General features: G+C 37.0%; 1 protein-coding gene across 1 annotated transcript in view; it reads right to left on the bottom strand.

Moving 5' to 3' along the window:
• stxbp5a (syntaxin binding protein 5a (tomosyn)) overlaps nt 1-20,083 on the bottom strand; it is a 457,988-nt gene that overhangs the window by 404,407 nt on the left and 33,498 nt on the right. The window lies entirely within an intron of this gene.

The raw sequence follows: 20,083 nt of genomic DNA, 5'->3' as shown, positions 1-20,083 counted from the left end.
TTAGGTGAGGGTGGGGGCTGGACGAGGAGAAGGTCACAAGAACAAACGATCGTAAAAACATAAGAAAAATTAAAAAAAAAAAAAAAAAGGGGGAGGGAGGGAGGGAGCAGAGCCTCCTGAGACAGAGTGGAAGATTACCTACAGGAGCTAAGCAAAAAAAAATAATGAGCTGCAGAGAAGAGAATCAGCGGGGGGGGTACAGGGAAAACAAAAAAATAAAAGACAGGAAAAAAAAAAAAAGCTAAATCCCATTAGAAAAATCCTGCAATCCTAAAAACAACTAAGCAATTATATCCCAGGGAAGGTGAATTATAGAAAGAGACAGTAAGAAACCGAGAGGTAAAAAAAACGCTTGTCTGTGCACGGCCCTGTGGAGACCCAGAGGTCGCATGAAGGGCAGCGAGAAAAGCGAAACGACAAAATCTTTGTGCTTCACAGCGTTCTGTAAGCCAGTCGCCTTACAAGGACCACAGGGACCGTGCCAAGCTGACAGCACGAGTTAGACTCAACCCTGCCGTACTTCTTCACCTCGACAACGACGTCAGCGAAGTCCGCCGTGTGGAGACGCTGCAGCTACAGTTCAACAGGAACCACTGAACTGGAAAAAAACTTCCTCTACTCTTACTACTTATTACTTTTATTAGTAATATCAATAACTGAGCATTAAACCAAGTGTTTCCATGCACCGTCATTGATCCAACTCCAAGGGTTTTACTGGTGAATCGATGTTGTAGAGCACAGGTGTCAAACATGTGGCCCGGGGCCCAAATCCGGCCCTTAGGATGAAGTTGTGAAATGCAAAAATTACACGAAGATTTTAACAATCCTTTTAGTTCAGGTTCCACATTCAGACCAAATCAATCTCAAGTGGGCGGGACCAGTAAAATATGATCATAATAACATATAAATAATGACAACTCCACATTTTTCTCTTTGTAAATGTAAATATTTTTCATGTATATACACTAAAAGTATAATTTGGCAAAAAATGCAAATAACCTGAAATGTCTTAAGAGAACAAAGTACAATTTTAGTAATATTCCACCTGTCATTAAATGTTTTGTGTGTTTGTAGATCCACTGTGATCTGATCACACCAAAGGAGATTTCAAAAATAGTTGGAGTGTCCAGAAAGACTGTTTATAATGGAAAGAAGAGAATGACTATGAGCAAAACTATTATGAGAAAGTCCGGAAGTGGAGGAAGCAACAAAAAACGTACCAAAGCTTTTATTAACTCTTTCAATGCCATGGGCCGATTAAATCGGCTTTACAAATACAACCTTTAAAGTGCCACGGGCCGATCAGATCGGCTTTGGAGAACACACCATATTTGTGTACAAACAAACCATCCACCCCCACTTCTTTCTCACATTTCGATGACGTTCTTGCAAATCTTCTTGCAAATTACGATCAATAATGAATCGGCTGCGTCCGGTGCGTTTTGAATCTAAGTAGCAATCGGTCGGATGTTACCGAGCGGTTTTTGACCAAGGAAGAGCTCGCGTTTTGTTTTCTGCTTGGGAAATTTTATGAATGAATTTATGAATGAAATCATATGCAAATTAGATGGCCATTTTGTAGTAATATCGTAAACACAGCGATCTGTCAAAACAGTCCCATCTGCTAGAAAATGAGTTCTGATGACGATTCAGACTTCGATTATAAAAACGACGCGAAATACTGAAAAACGGCCAAATTCTGTGGCACTTTTAAGGCTTATTAGCCCCTTAACTGTCTGGCACCGAAAGAGTTAAAGCTCTCAAATCCAAAATCCTAAAGGATCCAACCAAATCCATGAGAAAAATGGCAATTGAACTTGAGGTAGACAACAAGACCGTTAGAAATGCAGTAAAATATGATTTGAAGTTAAATTCTTACACAAGAACACCAAAACCCTTGTTGACAACAGCTATGAAGGAAAAGAGATTGGAAAGGTGCAAGAAAATTATTACATGGTTCAAGAAAAAGTCCTCCATTGTAACGATCTTTTCAGATGAAAAGATCTTCACTGTCGATGCTGTTCTGAACCGCAGAAATGACAGATTTATCGCAAAATCTCCTTCGGTGTGACGAGTGCATTCAGCAAATCACACACTCGTTGACGTTTGCTTTCCTGATTACTCATATGGGCAAAAGTTTCTGAAAAGGTATGGATAGTAGTGTTAGGTATGATTATGACATCAGTATATGTTTGGTTTCAAAACAATTGACGTAGTGCCTGCTGAAAAAAAGCAACTAAATGTTCGTTGTAAATTTTGCTTCCCCACCCTGTATCAGTAAATGTTTGTTTCTTTGCCTTTAAAATTTCACACATGGTGTCCAGCTGAGTGGACATTTTTGTAACTCCCTGAAAAATAGGTTGATGAAAAAATTAAATCGCATTGTTTTCTGTTTTCTGTTTGTTTTTTTTTTCATGCCTAAAGAGGAATAAAAACACTCAGGAAAAAAAAAAAAAATCTTGATTAAGGTTCTTATAAATCGTGCATGAAAGGGTTAAATAAGGCACAGATGTTGGACTTTTACCCTGACGCCCCGATCCAAACTGGTGAACGTTACCATTCCCGTTACAAACACACACTCAGATTACTTCTACAGACAACGGCAGTCATAAAGCGTTCCATTTGTTGTCCTGGGGAGGAACATGTTCACCGACCAAATGTCACTACTCAATAATCCCTGAGCGTATACTGTATACACTATAATTCAAAGACATCAGGCTGCCATTCAACCTCCGAAACGCATTTAAATTGATCTCGTACAGCTAGTTCTCTGGCGCTGTCATGTTCGATTTGATACATGACAGTGACATTTTACTGAGACGTTAGATTTACAGCATGTATGATGAAGTGATATTTATACCAGTGGACAGGAAAGAGCCATCAGTACATGCCATAATCTGCTCAGGGCTTGGAGTGAACAACATGGACACGGCAATCTGACAACTCGGCCTTATTTATAGATACGATTATTAATATTTATAGACAGCGTCGGGAGTAACCGGATACAAAAGTAATGCATTACAGTTATAACGTACATGTATATATGATAAACTGAGGCATAATATTGTTATAATTACACTTATTTTTTTCAGTTTGTTCATGTGATTCACATCTTTTGAAAGGATAGTTTGTAGATGGGAAACTTTTCATCATGTAAATCAACTTTTTTCGCTCTGAAACTTAGAGAAAAGTTTGGAGTTGACCTTACTTACACAGGGTGTCCCATAAGTCTCCATACATAGGAAAAATAAACGTTTCTTGGCATAAACCATTTTTATTTATATAATATGCTCTATATGACTGCCATTTTGTCGTGAACACATTTCAATGCATGTCCTCCACTGCTGAAGAACTATAAAGAAGAAATACAAAGAAATACATGTTAGAACCATATGTATTATGTCTCCTATGTATGGAGACTTATGGGACACCCTGTATATTATGATGTTATTATTTTACTGGTTTGGCCCACTTCAGATCCAATTTAGCTGAATGTGGCCCCTGGACTTATATGAGTTTGACACCCCTGTCTTAGTAGAAGCTTTTTAAGGTACGGTAATGGAGGGACGTCTGAGCCAAAGGGGGAAAGAGAAAAGCATGGACCACCCTGAGTCAGTCCTTGAAAAACAGGAAAAAAAATAGATTTTTGACAGGATTGAACAACCTTTCTCACCCTTAACAGAAACCAGAATCAAGACAACTATATTTCTTGTAACTGCCTTAAAGTTGTGGTGCAGTGATCTAACTTCAGACTGCCGAAGTTTAAGGAAATCGGCAACGTGAATAAGAAAACCCAAAAGTCAAACACACCCCATTCTAATAATCTTGGATAGCCTTGTATGAATCCATTGGCACTAGAGCCCGACCGATATGGGATTTTTGGGGCCGATGCCGATATTGGGGTATAAAAAAAGCCGATATCCAATATATCGGCCGATATCAGATATTGGCCGATAACCGATATATTGGCCGATATATGAAATAAGAACACTGATCTACACAGGATATAATAATCTTATATTAGATAATTGTGGACAGGTGGATAAACAGTTGCATAAATCTTTGTTTATCTCACAAATATAATTTACACAACTTTCAAATGCAAACTATGCAATCACAAAAATAATTAGAGCAAAAAATATGACTGACCACACAATTACAGGGTGGGGAAGCAAAATTTACAATGAACATTTAGTTGTTTTTTCTCAGCAGGCACTACAGCAATTGTTTTGAAACCAAACATATATTGATGTCATAATCATACCTAACACTATTATCCATACCTTTTCAGAAACTTTTGCCCATATGAGTAATCAGGAAAGCAAACGTCAAAGAGTGTGTGATTTGCTGAATGCACTCGTCACACCAAAGGAGATTTCAAAAATAGTTGGAGTGTCCATAAAGACTGTTTATAATGGAAAGAAGAGAATGACTATGAGCAAAACTATTACCAGAAAGTCTGGAAGATACTATTAAAGAAGAATGGGAGAAGTTGTCACCCCAATATTTGAGGAACACTTGCGCAAGTTTCAGGAAGCGTGTGAAGGCAGTTATTGAGAAAGAAGGAGGACACATAGAATAAAAACATTTTCTATTATGTACATTTTCTTGTGGCAAATAAATTCTCATGACTTTCAATAAACTAATTGGTCATACACTGTCTTTCAATCCCTGCCTCAAAATATTGTACATTTTGCTTCCCCACCCTGTATGTTTTCATTCACAAATTTGGATGTGTCTGCCTCACGGCACTACAACTTCTTATGTGGAGTAAGGACTAAACTGAGCATGTGCAGAGTGAATTAGGTGAGTCCTAAGTTGTTCCTGATTGGAGCAATAGTAAGAGTTACAACTGACCTGTGTTACAACTGTCCCCAGTCTCCCCTACAGTATTAGCGTCATTGTCCGAGCAAGAGTGAAAGTGAAACTAACTCGCTTTAAAGTTCCTCTTATTCTCCAGGCAGCACGCACACACACACACACACACACACACACACACACACACACACACAGGATCAGCGAGCAACAGAATCTCCGTGCAGCAAAAAAAAGTTAATATATCGGCTACATATTGGCCGATGTTGATTAACTGGTGATATGCTATAATCGGCCCGATTAATCGGTCGGGCTCTAATTGGCACCATTTTGCTTCTTCCTCTACAGTGTTGGGAGTAACACATTACAAAAGTAATGTATTGCAGTAATAGATTTTTTTGCTGTAACGCAGCAGTGTAAAGCATTACTAATCAATTTACAGTCATATTTTACTTGTACGTGTTAATTAGCGCTTGCATTACAACACATTTTTCGCCCATAATTTAACTGCTCAAATGAAAAAACAAAGAAACAAACAAACAAAAAAAAAACACGAGACCATGACACCATAGCCCTTTAAACCAGGGATCTCAAACATGCGGCCTGTGGGATGAATTCGCAAAGTGCAAAAATTCCACAGTCAAGGCTGTGGAACTCATTTTAGTTCAGGTTCCACATACAGACCAATATGATCTACAGTCAAATAATAACAGCAGAATAACCGACAAAAAAGAAGGACTCCAGATTTTCTTCAGAGTTTTACCAATATTCTGCCAGTTGCTAAATGTTTTGTGCGGTTTTAACGCACATGTGTAAACGATAACCTGATAAACCGAGGCAGAATATTGTTAAAATTGCACTTGTTTTTCTTCAGACAATTCAAGTTGTTCATGTTATTCAGATTTTTAAGGAAACTTTGTAGATATAAACCTGGTCATAATATAATTTTACTTTTTTCACTGTTATTATTTTACTGGTCCAGGACATTTGACATCAAATTGGGCTGAATGTGGAACTGAACTAAAATGAGTTTGACACCCCTGTTGTAAGGTAAGGAATTACTTTTAAATAACAGCAACAAGTAATCTTTAACGGATTACAGCTTGGAAACAACTTGCACAACACTGCTTATAGATGTATAGATAATGTGATAACGTTTTATTTCGTCGAGTTCAGGAGAGTGTCGCGGAAATAAAAAGCCCCAGTCTTACAAATGAACCACAATTTGAAATCAATAAGACAGAGCAGTATTTCCGTGTGCTAATGTACACATCCCATAACTCCTGACTTCAGTAACACCAATCAAATCCAATGAAGTGCACAGGCTCATTTAGTTTAGAAATTTGACTCTTGATGATGACGGACCTCTGTGGTACTGCAGCCGGACAGTGGTCAAACACTTAGGTCATAAGAGTCCAGTACAGAAGCATATTGACCGGGACTAATACGAGTGCAAATCGATGCAGCAGGTACATGGTATTATACAAGTGACCTCGGCAATGCTGGAAAAAAAAGCAGCATTTTGAAGAAAATCCTGTCATAAATCACCGTGCTGACAACCCTGGGTGTCCTCGCTTGTCACCATCTGCAGCATTATGTTTGTTTCCGATATTAGTTTATGGACAAATATTAATTTTTCTGTAAAAGCGCAGCCTTCGTCAAGTATCATCCCGACCTCCAAACACGTACACGGGTCAAACCTGAAGAAGAGTTGACTCTATCCTTGTTTTCTCATCCAAAAACTTTGCTATCCTCAGGGTATTGCTTTATCACTGTCTAAGTTTGGCCTCGATTCTTGCCCTGATCTAAAATAATGTGGTTCATACTGTGTTTTTACAACCTGTGTTTTTACATAAAATGGACCGGTTAAGTTAAATTAACCCTTTCACGCAAGGTGGACAGTAGGGGTGTAAGGGTGCACTCGTTTCGGTCCAGGTCCTTCAATACAATACAGAGATATACCAAAGGAATACATGTAGCCTATGTGAAGAACGTAAAACACTCATTTTAAAGGGGTCATATTTTGCTAAACCCACTTTTATTCGAAACCATGCACACTGTTTGATATCCTAGACAGATGTGTAAGTGGTACATGCACCATACACATGCTGAAGGTCAACCAGCATGGCAGCTCAGAGCACCATCACAGGTACAAAACCAGAGTTGGAACACCCTCCGTCTTCTCCAAGGTCTCCAGTTTAGGAGTATTTCAGATTCCTTGTCAGTTTCGTCAATGGAGAAAGGCAAGTTGACAAAACAAGAGCGGTATGGTGGCATTGTTTCGGTTATATTTAAAGTTTTTTTGAATGAAATTGGTCTCCTTCACTGTACCAAAAATGCACCAAACTGAATTTTTTCTGTTCTGTTACATCCCTATTGTAAAGTTATTCCAGCTTCAATTAAAACCACAATATTTGCAATACTTTGTATATTGTTAATAGTAGCGTATAGCACTGCAATACCAGAATTACCACATGGATTAACTGATAATTAATACTTCTGTTATGTTAATACATAATCATGTTGTTAATGTGGCAACTGATGAGACAAATCAGTCAAAAATCCACTGTATTAATGAATATTTTCACACAAAATATGATATTTAGCATTAGGCTACATTCAAACTATTAATATGCAGTTGTATAAGACCTGGATTCAATTGTTTAATAATTCATTCATGAAAGGGTTAAACTACTCACTACTGATAAATGTAAAAAAAAACTATTGGGAAAAATGGAATGTGTATGTTAATCAAAGAAATCCTTGAACCTGTAATGTAATGTTAATGTAAATATTTTCATAATTTAATGTTTTTTTGCACTAAATGAAAGAGAAAAAATTGGTGTGGTCATTATTAATAGGTTATTATGATATTTTTGAGTTTGATGCCCTAACTTGCACTTTGCAAAGTCATCCCAGGGGCCGGATTGGACCCTTTGGTGGGCTGGATTTGGCCCCCGGGCCGCATGTTTGACACCTGTGGCATAATTGAATGTTATTTTTTGCACTAAAACAATTTGGAGTTGTCATTATTTATTGGTTTTCATGCTATTATTTTACTGGTCCGGCCCACTTCAGATTAAATTGGGCTGAATGTGGCCCCTAGAAGACAATGAGTTTGACACCCCTGTTCTAAAGGGTTTACCCCTCCGTCCATCCTCCTTATCTATATCCAGGTCATTTAGGGAACAGCCTGAGCACAGATGCCCAAACTGTCCTCTCCTGCGCCAAATCCTCTGAGAGGACACCGAGGCATTCCCACGCCAGCTGAGAAATATGATCCCTTTGCTTTCTGCCCCAGGCCTTTCTCCAGTTAGACAAGCCCAAAACCCCTCACCGGGGACACGTCCAGGAGCAGAAAACCACCTCAACTGGCTCATTTCAATGTGGAGAAACAACAGACTGACCGCTGAATTGAAGGCTTTTGGCTCGATTCCCTCTTCACCGCCACAACAGACCCTTACAGTCTCTGCATTGCTACCAACGCCTGCGGCAAAGAGGTTCCATCCAATAGTCACTTCAGTAAAAAGCATCGAAAAACACAGAGAGAAAAAAAAAAAAAAAAGGTTTAGGACACCCTTAACCCTTTCATGCATGAATTAGAAGAACCTTAGCAAATATTTTTTTTCTTGAGTGTTTTTGTTCCTCTTTAGGCATGAAAAAAAATGATGCAATTGATTTTTTTTTTTTTTTTTTTTTTAATGAACCTACTTTTCCTGAAGTTACAAAAATGTCCACTCAGCTGGACACCATGCATTTAAGTTTTGAAGCAAAGAAAAAAAATTTTTTTTTTTTTAAATCACCATCAGAAAGTGATATACTGTGTGAAAACTATGAAATAAAAACATTTTTTTTAATGCTAATTGCCAAATTTGCTACTGTTTTCTCACATTTTATCATATTCTAATATTAGTTATTACTCATTTCATGGAGATAAAATCCTCCTGAGACCCGGGAAATTTACAGTTTTAGCTTTTTTACAATCCAAAATCAAACCAAAACACTTGTTAGTGTTTTGGTGTTCTTGTGTAAGAATTTAACTTCAAATCATATTTTACTGCATTTCTAACGGTCTTGTTGTCTACCTCAAGTTCAATTACCATTTTTCTCATGGATTTGGTTGGATCCTTTAGGATTTTGGATTTGAGAGCTTTAATAAAAGCTTTGGTATGTTTTTTGTTGCTTCCTCCACTTCCAGACTTTCTCATAATAGTTCTGCTCATAGTCATTCTCTTCTTTCCATTATAAACAGTCTTTATGGACACTCCAGCTATTTTGGAAATCTCCTTTGGTGTGACGAGTGCATTCAGCAAATCACACACTCTTTGACGTTTGCTTTCCTGATTACTCATATGGGCAAAAGTTTCTGAAAAGGTATGGATAATAGTGTTAGGTATGATTATGACATCAATATATGTTTGGTTTCAAAACAATTGACGTAGTGCCTGCTGAGAAAAAACAACTAAATTTTCATTGTAAATTTTGCTTCCCCACCCTGTATGTGTGTGCACTATAAAGGGTTAATGAAATATACAGTCTACTCTCGTTATACCGCCAACTTCCGTTCACGGCCAAATTGGCGGTATAGCGAAAATGGCGTTACAACGGGTTGCGTCCATAATGTGCATGTCTTTACTATATGATGTCTGTGCTGCCTCCGTTAACCCGTTCTAATTGCGTTTCTAAATAAATCTTGATTCTGTTATGTTGTAAGGGATCATTTAAAGTGGGGAAACATTTTAAGCATTATTATACCGTGTCAGGAAATGACACCCCATCATCTTGAGGCTTTGGCTTAATCCCACGTCCTCTTCCCGACATCCTGACCTACTGAGTGTTCTGCGATAAATGAACGGTGGCCGTTCCGTAGACCTACTCGTAGCTTGTCGCGATCAGCGTCTGGCGCGTTTGTTTCAGTGCATTGTTAAAATTTATGTGTACTCGATGGCAATCACGCTGGCGGTATAACGGTCGGGAAATCAATGGTATAAGTGTTGTTTGTGCGTGGAACTGGGCTGGCGGATGGCGATAGGCGGAAATGGCGGTAGCTAATTGAATAATGCATTGGGGATTTTTGTGCAATGGTTTTGGTCGGCGGTGAGCGAAAATGGCGGTGTAACGGCGGGCGGTTTAACGAGAGTAGACTGTATCACAAACACTAACTTTTTTCCACCACTGTATTGTATGTCATCCATTCTGTTGCATTGGATCTTTTTACAAAGTGGGTCAGCAAAAGTAGCCGGGCCAAAACAACATCACCACCAGTAGGAGGCATACATGGATCTGTCTGTTCATGCAAGATGGGCTCCATTCATTAGGCAGCACAAATTTTGGCCGACACGGTGGAACAGTGGTTAGCACAGTGCCTCACAGCAAGAAAGTTCTGGGTTTGATCCCAGCACTGGCAGAGGCCTTTCTATGTAGAGTCTGCATGTTCTTCCTCCTCCCCCCACCATCCAATGACATGCGCCATCATAGACTAATTATCTGTATACGTTAGCCCCGCAATGAACTGGTGACATGTCAGTTAAACCCCGCCTTTGGCCGTTGACAGCTGGAATAGACTTCAGCATCCTCACGAGTACCCTGAGACGAACCCATGAAGATCCAGCGCTACTTCTGTGTCAGTTCCCAAATGAATTTTTCTCTCCATTTAACCTTTCATAAGTGATTTATCACCATTTATTATAATATAATCCTCTAGATTTTGCATTTTTCACTGTAAATCGTGTATTTTCCTTTATTTAATTTAGATGTTCATGAAAACTCAAGAGTTAATTCACAGGTTATTATATCAAAACAGAGAAAACTGAAGAAAAAGTGAGGTTTTTCAGCAAATATATCAATAACTGAACATAAAAATAAGTGTGCCCATCCATTGTCATTGATCCAACCCCATGGGTTTTACTGGTGAATCAATGTTGTAGAAGATGACGGTGTTTCCATGGTAACTACAGAGCCTCTGAACGTCCAAATGGGTCATATCTGATGACCATGAAAAGTCAACAAACTGTATTTTACACCAATTATTTACATGTATTGATAGGATTAGAGAAACAACAGCTATTTAACAGTTTAGAGAGGCTCCGTAGTTACCGTGGAAACACCATCATCTTCTACAACATTGATTCACCATGGAGTTTGATCAATGTCAGTGCATGAGGACACTTGTTTTTAGGTTCAGTTTTTAATATATTTGCCATAAATGTCACTTTTTCTTCAGTTTTGTCTGCTTTGATATAATAACTTTTAAATCAACTGAGTTTTCATTAATATTTAAATTAAATATAGGAAATATAAAACAGGAAAACACATGATTTACAGTGAAAAATGCCAAATATAGAGGATAATATTTTAATAAACGGTGATAAATTACTTATGAATGGTTAAATACAGAGAAAATTCAGTTGCTGTTCAGAGGCTCTGTTGTTACCGTGGAAACACCGTCATCTTCTACAACATTAATTCACTAGTAAAACCCATGGAGTTGGATCAATGACAGTGGATGGACACACTTGGTTTAATGCTCAGTTATTAATATCTTTGCTGAAAAAGTAACTTTTTCTTCAGCTTTGTATGTTTTGATATACTAACCCTTACATCAACTCTGAGTTTTCATGAATAGCTAAATGAAATATAGGAAAATACATGATTTATAGTGAATAATGCAAAATATAGAGGATAATATTTTAATAAATGATAATAAATTACTTACGAATGGTTAAATAGAGAGAAAATTCATTTGACATTCAGAGGCTCTGTTGTTACCATGGAAACACCGTCATCTTCTACAACATTAATTCACTTGTAAAACCCATGGAGTTGGATCAATGACAGTGGATGGACACACTTATTTTTATGTTCAGTTACTGATATATTTGCCGAAAAACCTCACTTTTTCTTCAGTTTTCTCTGTTTTGATATAATAACCTTCAAATCAACTCTGAGTTTTCATGAATATCTAAATGAAATATAGGAAAAAAACATGATTTACAGTGAAAAATGCCAAATATAGAGGATAATATTTTAATAAACGGTGATAAATTACTTATGAATGGTTAAATAAAGAGAAAATTCATTTGACATTCAGAGGCTTTGTTGTTACCATGGAAACATTGTCATCTTCTACAACATTAATTCACTAATAAAACCCATGGAGTTGGATCAGTGACAGTGGATGGAGATGCTTGTTTTAATGCTCGGCTATCGATATCTATGCTGAAAAAGTAACTTTTTCTTCAGTTTTATCTGTTTTGATACAATAACCTTTGAAGTAACTGAGTTTTTATGAATATCTAAATGAAATATAGGAAAATACATGATTTACAGTGGAAAAATGCCAAATATAGAGGACAATATTTTAATAAACGGTGATAAATTACTTATGAATGGTTAAATACAGAGAAAATTCAGTTGCTGTTCAGAGGCTCTGTTGTTACCGTGGAAACACCGTCATCTTCTACAACATTATTTCACCAGTAAAACGCATGGAGTTGGATCAGTGACAGTGGATGGAGATACTTGGTTTAATGCTCAGTTATTGATATCTTTGCTGAACAAGTCACTTTTTCTTCAGTTTTGTCTGTTTTGATATACTAACCCTTATATCAACTTTGCGTTCTCATGAATATCTAAATTAAATATAGGAAAATATATGATTTACACTGAAAAATGCAAAATACAGAGGATAATATTCTTATAAATGATGATAAATTACTTATGAATGGTTAAATAGAGAGAAAATTCATTTGCTGTTCAGAGGCTCTGTTGTTACCGTGGAAACACCGTCATCTTCTACAACATTAATTCACTAGTAAAACCCATGGAGTTGGATCAATGACAGTGGATGGACACACTTGGTTTAATGCTCAGTTATTAATATCTTTGCTGAAAAAGTAACTTTTTCTTCAGTTTTGTCTGTTTTGATCTAATAACCTTTGAATTAACTCTGAGTTTTTATGAATATCTAAATTAAATATAGGAAAAAACATGATTTACAGTGGAAAAATGCAAAATATAGAGAATAATATTATAATAAATTATGATAAATTACTTACGAATGGTTAAATAGAGAGAAAATTAATTTGCCGTTGTGAGGCTCTGTTGTTCCCATGGAAACACGTCATCTTCTACAACATTAATTCACTTGTAAAACCCATGGAGTTGGATCAATGACAGTGGATGGACACACTTGGTTTAATGCTCAGTTATTAATATCTTTGCTGAAAAAGTAACTTTTTCTTCAGTTTTGTCTGTTTTGATCTAATAACCTTTGAATTAACTCTGAGTTTTTATGAATATCTAAATTAAATATAGGAAAAAACATGATTTACAGTGGAAAAATGCAAAATATAGAGGATAATATTATAATAAATTATGATAAATTACTTACGAATGGTTAAATAGAGAGAAAATTAATTTGCCGTTGTGAGGCTCTGTTGTTCCCATGGAAACACGTCATCTTCTACAACATTAATTCACTTGTAAAACCCATGGAGTTGGATCAATGACAGTGGATGGACACACTTATTTTTATGTTCAGTTACTGATATATTTGCCGAAAAAACTCACTTTTTCTTCAGTTTTCTCTGTTTTGATATAATAACCTTCAAATCAACTCTGAGTTTTCATGAATATCTAAATGAAATATAGGAAAAAAACATGATTTACAGTGAAAAATGCAAAACATAGAAGATCAAATTATAATAAATGGTGATGAATTACTTAAGAAAGGTTGCCAACTGCCATAAAAGTAGCATTGGGTCTTTATGGGTTAAATGGAAAGTCGGAAAATGAATGAAAGCTCAAATTTTCAGCGATTTTTTTTTTGTGCTTATCACCTGCCAGTCACATCAATGTACAGTATGTTGGTCTAAGGTCTTCCATACTTGGCCTCAAACAAACATAAAAGTCAACTTTTTCAGTATTTTTTATTGGGAACACAATAGTAAGTGCTTCCAATTTGCTCTGTGAAGAGGAGTATGAAACAAACCCATCTCTTACTCTGCTGTATATTATCTAAACCACATCAAAAATACCCTTGAAGCACCAGCTTTACAGTCCTGTTCATGTCATACGATGCATTTATATTACATTTCAAAAGCAACCTTCGAAAAACATAAACTTAGCAAAAAGGCAGCGGCGAAAAGAAGCACAGTAAATAAACCAGGATGCAGCAACAAAACAACAGAGAAGAAATTTCCAGCTTCGTTTTCCTTGTGTTCGCACCTGAAGTTTTGTCAAAGCCGAGTTAATTACAGCTTTTCAACGCCTTAAAGCTTTCAAACAACTTCCTTTTGAAAGGCTTAAATCTGTAGAATGATGAATAAAGCACTGCAGCATCTGCCGTCAGGTTTGTTTTCAGGTCTGTAAGTAATTTTTAGTTACTATATGTTTATGTTTCAATTAGCGCTACGTAATTACCGCCTCAAAACACTATGACAACCAATCACAGACGAGCAGACGGTGTATTATCCATCTGGTCAAAACACTGAAGATTCACCGTCTACAAGTAGTTAGTACAGAACCGACTATCAGTGAAGTTTCTCAGAGAGCGTAGGAGTATAAAGTGGCGCCCGTTTATTTTCTCCAGCCCACATGACAGTGTGTAAGTACTCGAGTGTTACCTGTCGTCTGATGGGGAGAATTAATAATCAGTTTGGGAACATGTCAGACTATTCTCAAACATTCATGTTTATTTTTCTATACTGACAAATTAACCCATTCTAAGACCCAATGCTACTTTTCCTCTCTATTTGACCTTCCTTAAGCGATTTATCACCATTTATTATAATATTATCTCCTTTATTCAGTGAAAATCAGGTATTTTCTTGTATTTAATTCACTGATTGTGCAGATGTGCATCAAAACTCAGATTAAAGTTGAGGGTTATTATATAAGGAACAGAGAAAACTGAAGAAAAAGTGACAATTTCAGCAAAATATATCAATAATTGAACATAAAAACAAGTGTGTCCACCCAGTGTCTTTTCTGAAACTCCATGGGTTTTACTGGTGAATCAGTGTTGTAGAAGATGACGGTGTTTCCATGGTAACTACGGAGCCTCTGAATGTCCAAATGGGTCCTATCTGATGGCAATGAAAAGACGACAAACTGCATTTTACACCAAATACACAGGTCAATTTTTTTTTTTTTTTAATGATCTGCTTCAGAGATTAAATGTGCAAAATTTTAACAAGATTAATTGGAAAATAACTGACTAAAGTGCTGGTTTGCTGATGTTTTCAAGGCATCTAATAAAGTGTTATTATACATATATATTGTTTATGTACATTTATACAATAGATCAATAAATCTTCCACTCGATAGAACCTGTAAATTGAATGTTGTCATGTGCGGACAGTGTTTTGAAGTTGATCTTGTGGCTCTGAGACAAATATTCCTTTGGAGTTTAGTTTAGTTTAGTTTATTTCAGACACAAACATAATACAAAACATATGAAACAAAAATAGAAATAATAATAATAATAATAATAATAATAATAATAATAATAATAATAATAATAATAATAATAATAATAATAATAAACAATACACAAATAAAAAAAATCAAACAATGGAAAAATAATAATAATAATAATGATAAACAATACACAAAAAATCAAATAATAGAGAAAAAAAAAAAAAATTCTCTCATTAATTCTCAAATTTCACATTTTGACCCAAAACTGTATCTTGGAAACTTCAGCCAACCAGCGTTTAATGACTTAATTTTTCTTTATTAGTGACTCCCACGTGATAAAACTTCACTACTTTTATTCTGGAAGCATTTTACCAGTAGACCAGTGCTATTTACATGTATTGATAAGGTTAGTGGATCAAGAGGTATTAAACAGTTTACATCAGGGTCCGAATTTTTGTCTTTGTTTTAGTACAAAAAATAACATTAAATTATGAAAATATTTACATTTACAAACTATCCTGTAGCAATAAAATGTGAATAACCTGAACAAATATGAACAACTTTAAATGTCTAAAGAAAATTAAGCACAATTTGAACAATTTTCTGCCTGTTATTAAGTATTTAGTGTCTTTGGAGATCTGATCCATAATGCACATGTAGAAATGATAAGTTGAGGCATAATATTGTTAAAATAGCACTTATTTTTCTTAAGAAATTTAAGTTTTATCAGGATATTCAGATCTTTTTTTGTTTGGATAGTTTATAAAAGTATTTTCATAATTTAATGGGGGGTTTTTTTGCACTAAAACAAAAACAAAAATTTGGAGTTGTCATTTTTTTCTTCGCCCGTAAGTAGCTGGGATAGGCTCCAAGTGACCCCCGTGACCCTAGTGAGGATAAAGCGGGTTCAGAAAATAAATGAATGAATGAATGAATTAATTTTTTATAGGTTATTATGCTATTATTTCACAGGTCTGGCCCACTGGAGATCAAATCGGGTTGAATGTGGCCCCTGAAATAAAATGAGTTTGAGACCCCTGGTGTAAGTGGTATTTTAAAAAGGATAACACTTTCATAAAATAGAGATCTTTAGCTAAAAAATGAACCCACTTGATAAATGATGTGTGTAACTTTACTTTTTCATGTTGATGTTCACTTTCGCTTGATCGGACCCATCAGAAGACAGTTTTGGTCGACGGTGGATGTTTGGGTCTTTATGGCTTAAGATGTCTGACATCCAGGGTAATGTACAATAAATAATACATGTGTGGGTAAATGTAACAGGCCGAGAAAGAGTACGTTTCAGACACTTTTAGAATTCCTCAACAGCAGCTCTCACTGTTAACCTGGCTTCGGGGCATCAATATTTCTTGTCCCCCCAATTACATAGCTTTCTAGTGAGCAGAAACATCGCTTGGCTTCTTAAATCGTGATGACTCACTGGAGGGGAAAAGGCTGTGTGCACGCATGCATGTGTTTTTCCGGATGTTGACTTGAACACTTTTCATGCAGACTCCAGTATAAAACTTTTTCAGAAGTGTGCTGTTTAAAAAAAAAAAAAAAAAATGACACGACCTCTAACATGCAGACACATAAGACTATTATTTGTAATAGGACAGGAGTCTGCAAAAATATGTGACAGTGAGTCCAAGGAGCAAAAGCTAGAGGCAAAATCACAATAAAATTCATGAAGAGAAGAAACATGGCAGCACAACTTTTAATCATCCTAAACCCAGATCCTATTTGGCGCTTGTCAAGGCTAAGGACTTTAGCAGGAGGCGCTGTCAGGATACTGGACAAACAGAAGCAGCCGCTACACAGGCTGAAAAACTGATGCAGCAGAGTTTGTGCTGCATGTCTGAGGACCAGTGTAGGGAGTAATATGTTGCAAAAGTAATGCATTACAGTAACGGATTACTTTTTGCTGTAACGCAGTAGTGTAAGGCACTACTAATCAATTTTCAGCCATATTTTACTCGGTACATGTTCAATAGCACTGGCGTTACAACACACTTTTTGCCTCTAATTTAATTACTCAAATAAAAAAAAAAATAAAATAAACCCTAAGCCTAAAATGGTCCATCTGTTTTTTACCTCTGCCAAAAAGGTTATGTTTTTGCCGGTGTTGGTTTGTCTATTTGTCTGTCTGTCCATGTGCAAGATAACTCAAAAAGTTATGGACAGATTGGATGAAAATTTCAGGAAATGTTGATACTGGCACAAGGAACAAATGATTAAATTTTGGTGGTGATCGGGGGTGGGGGGGCCACGGGGGCCCGCTGGTCTGCCTTGGCGGAGGTCTGCGCTCTCCGAGTGCTTTTCTAGTTTTTCTTAAGTTTACTATAAGAAGGTTAGAAAATATGTTGTGAATGAGTCCTTTTACCCATTTTTTCCAGAGCACTTTATAAAATGCAGTAAACCGTAAATGACTGCTGGATTTTGAAAGTTCTAATACTGCTAAAACGACTTATTCTCCAGCTTCAAGTACAGGCGTGGCTGACATTACCGTAATAACCCGATAAAATCTATAAAGCGCAACATCTCAGGTTTCAGAAACTGTTGAAATTTTTCTGACCGCACAAGCAGTGAAAGAGTTACAGCCATCCAAACTGCATATGCACAGGGTGTGTCAGCGATGACACGTCAGGTTTTAAAGACTTAAAGAATCAAAAATGCATCTGTAAAGTTCTATTTCCTGTTGGTGTTCAGCCAGTGGGTGCAGACGGGAGAAGACAGTCCATTGTCCACATGGACGTATGCTCATTACTAACCCTAACCCTGCTTTACAGACGCTAGTTAGCATTAGCATGATCCCTGTGATCAGCAATGACAAGGTAAGCTAATGTTTCTATGACTAGTTAGAATTCTTTATCAAATGTGGATTTATTGAGTGTCCTCGGCATGTAAAATGTTGAAAAGAATGCAAACGTTCCTGCTGGGATTCAAACATCATAGACTGTAGTGTTACTTACTGAGCTATCCGTCCACATGTACATTGGGTAGGGGTGTAACGGTGCACTCGTTTGTACTGAATTGCTTCAGATTGGAGCCTTCGATACAATACGGAGGTGTACCGAACGAATACATGTAGCCTATGTGAAGAACGCAAACACTCAGGAAGCAGGGTGGCTGCAGCAGAACCCATGAGCAGGGTTTCCTCTCTCTCTCTCTCTCTCTCTCTCTCTCTCTCTACATATATATATATATATATATATATATATATATATATATATTCTGCAGCAGCGCCGCTACTGAATTCTCAGTGCCACTGCAAAAAAATAGTTTATTCTGAGGCTGGGACGCCAATAAGGGGGGGTAAAAATGACAACAAAGAGTATAACAGAGCACAGAAGCCGGGTCGGATGTTCGAAGCGTGCTAAGTTTCACTTTTTGGCAGTTACGGACCACACCCCATATAGCCCCCCATCCTTCACTGGTCTCTTTCACTCCTTCAAAAATGTATCAAAGCGAAGACCCCTGTACAAAAAACGTATCAAAAATGTATCGAACCAAAGACCCCTGTTCTGAAAACGTATCAAAAATGTATCGAACCAAAGACCCCTGTGCCAAAAAAGTATCAAAAATGTATGGAACCAAAGACCCCTGTTCTGAAAACGTATCAAAAATGTATCGAACCAAAGACCCCTGTTCCGAAAACGTATCAAAAATGTATTGAACCGAGGACTCCAGTACCAAAAACGTATCAAAAATGTATCAAACCAAAGACCCCTGTGCCAAAAAAGTATCAAAAATGTATCGAACCAAAGACCCCTGTTCTGAAAACGTATCAAAAATGTATCGAACCAAAGACCCCTTTGCCAAAAAAGTATCAAAAATGTATCGAACCAAAGACCCCTTTGCCAAAAAAGTATCAAAAATGTATCGAACCAAAGACCCCTGTAACGAAAACATATCAAAAATGTATCGAACCAAAGACCCCTTTGCCAAAAAAGTATCAAAAATGTATCGAACCAAAGACCCCTTTGCCAAAAAAGTATCAAAAATGTATCAAACCAAAGACCCCTGTGCCAAAAAAGTATCAAAAATGTATCGAACCGAAGATCCCTGTGCCAAAAACGTGTCAAAAATGTATCGAACTGAAGACCCCAGTACCGAAAACGTATCAAAAATGTATTGAACCGAGGACTCCAGTACCAAAAACGTATCAAACTGTATCGAACCAAGGACCCCAGTAACGAAAACGCATCAAAAATGTAACGAACCGAAGACCCCTGTCCCAAAAACATATCGAATCGAAGACCCCTGTACCGAAAAGTATCAAAAATGCACAGAACCGAAGACCCCTGTACCAAAAATGCATTGAACCGAAGACCCCAGTACCAAAAACGTACCGAGCCGAAACTTTTCTGTACCGTTACACCCCTAAGTTCGCGGTGCCAGTGTGTACATTTATGAAGTTAGGGTTCAACTGGTTTATGATGAAAGTCTGTATGTAACTCAAAGTAATACAGGAGCCATGTAACACATTACAATTCTGAGACAGTAATATTGTAATGGAAGGAATTACTTTTACATAACAGCAACAAGTAATCTGTAATGGATAACAGTTTGGAAATAAGTCGCACAACGCTGCTGAGAACCGATAAAAACAGCGGAAGCCGAGCGCTTTTGATGAAACCCGACACTCTTGGGGTCTTTGATTAAGACTACTCCACTCCACACACACATTCCCTTTGTTCCCGTCGCTGTAAAAGTTGACGTGTACTGCGCTGACATGAAAGCCACATCTCGCCAGCTCTCCGGTGACCTTGCTACAGACTCGACTTTTAACCGTTTTTTAAAATACCATCTGGCAGACGCAGGCCGACTCCTTCGACCCAACCAG

Source organism: Sphaeramia orbicularis, chromosome 24 (assembly GCF_902148855.1).
Source record: "Sphaeramia orbicularis chromosome 24, fSphaOr1.1, whole genome shotgun sequence".
Classification (NCBI taxonomy): domain Eukaryota; kingdom Metazoa; phylum Chordata; class Actinopteri; order Kurtiformes; family Apogonidae; genus Sphaeramia; species Sphaeramia orbicularis.
The sequence above is the reverse complement of the archived record's forward strand: the minus strand, read 5'-3'. Positions and strand labels throughout refer to the sequence as shown.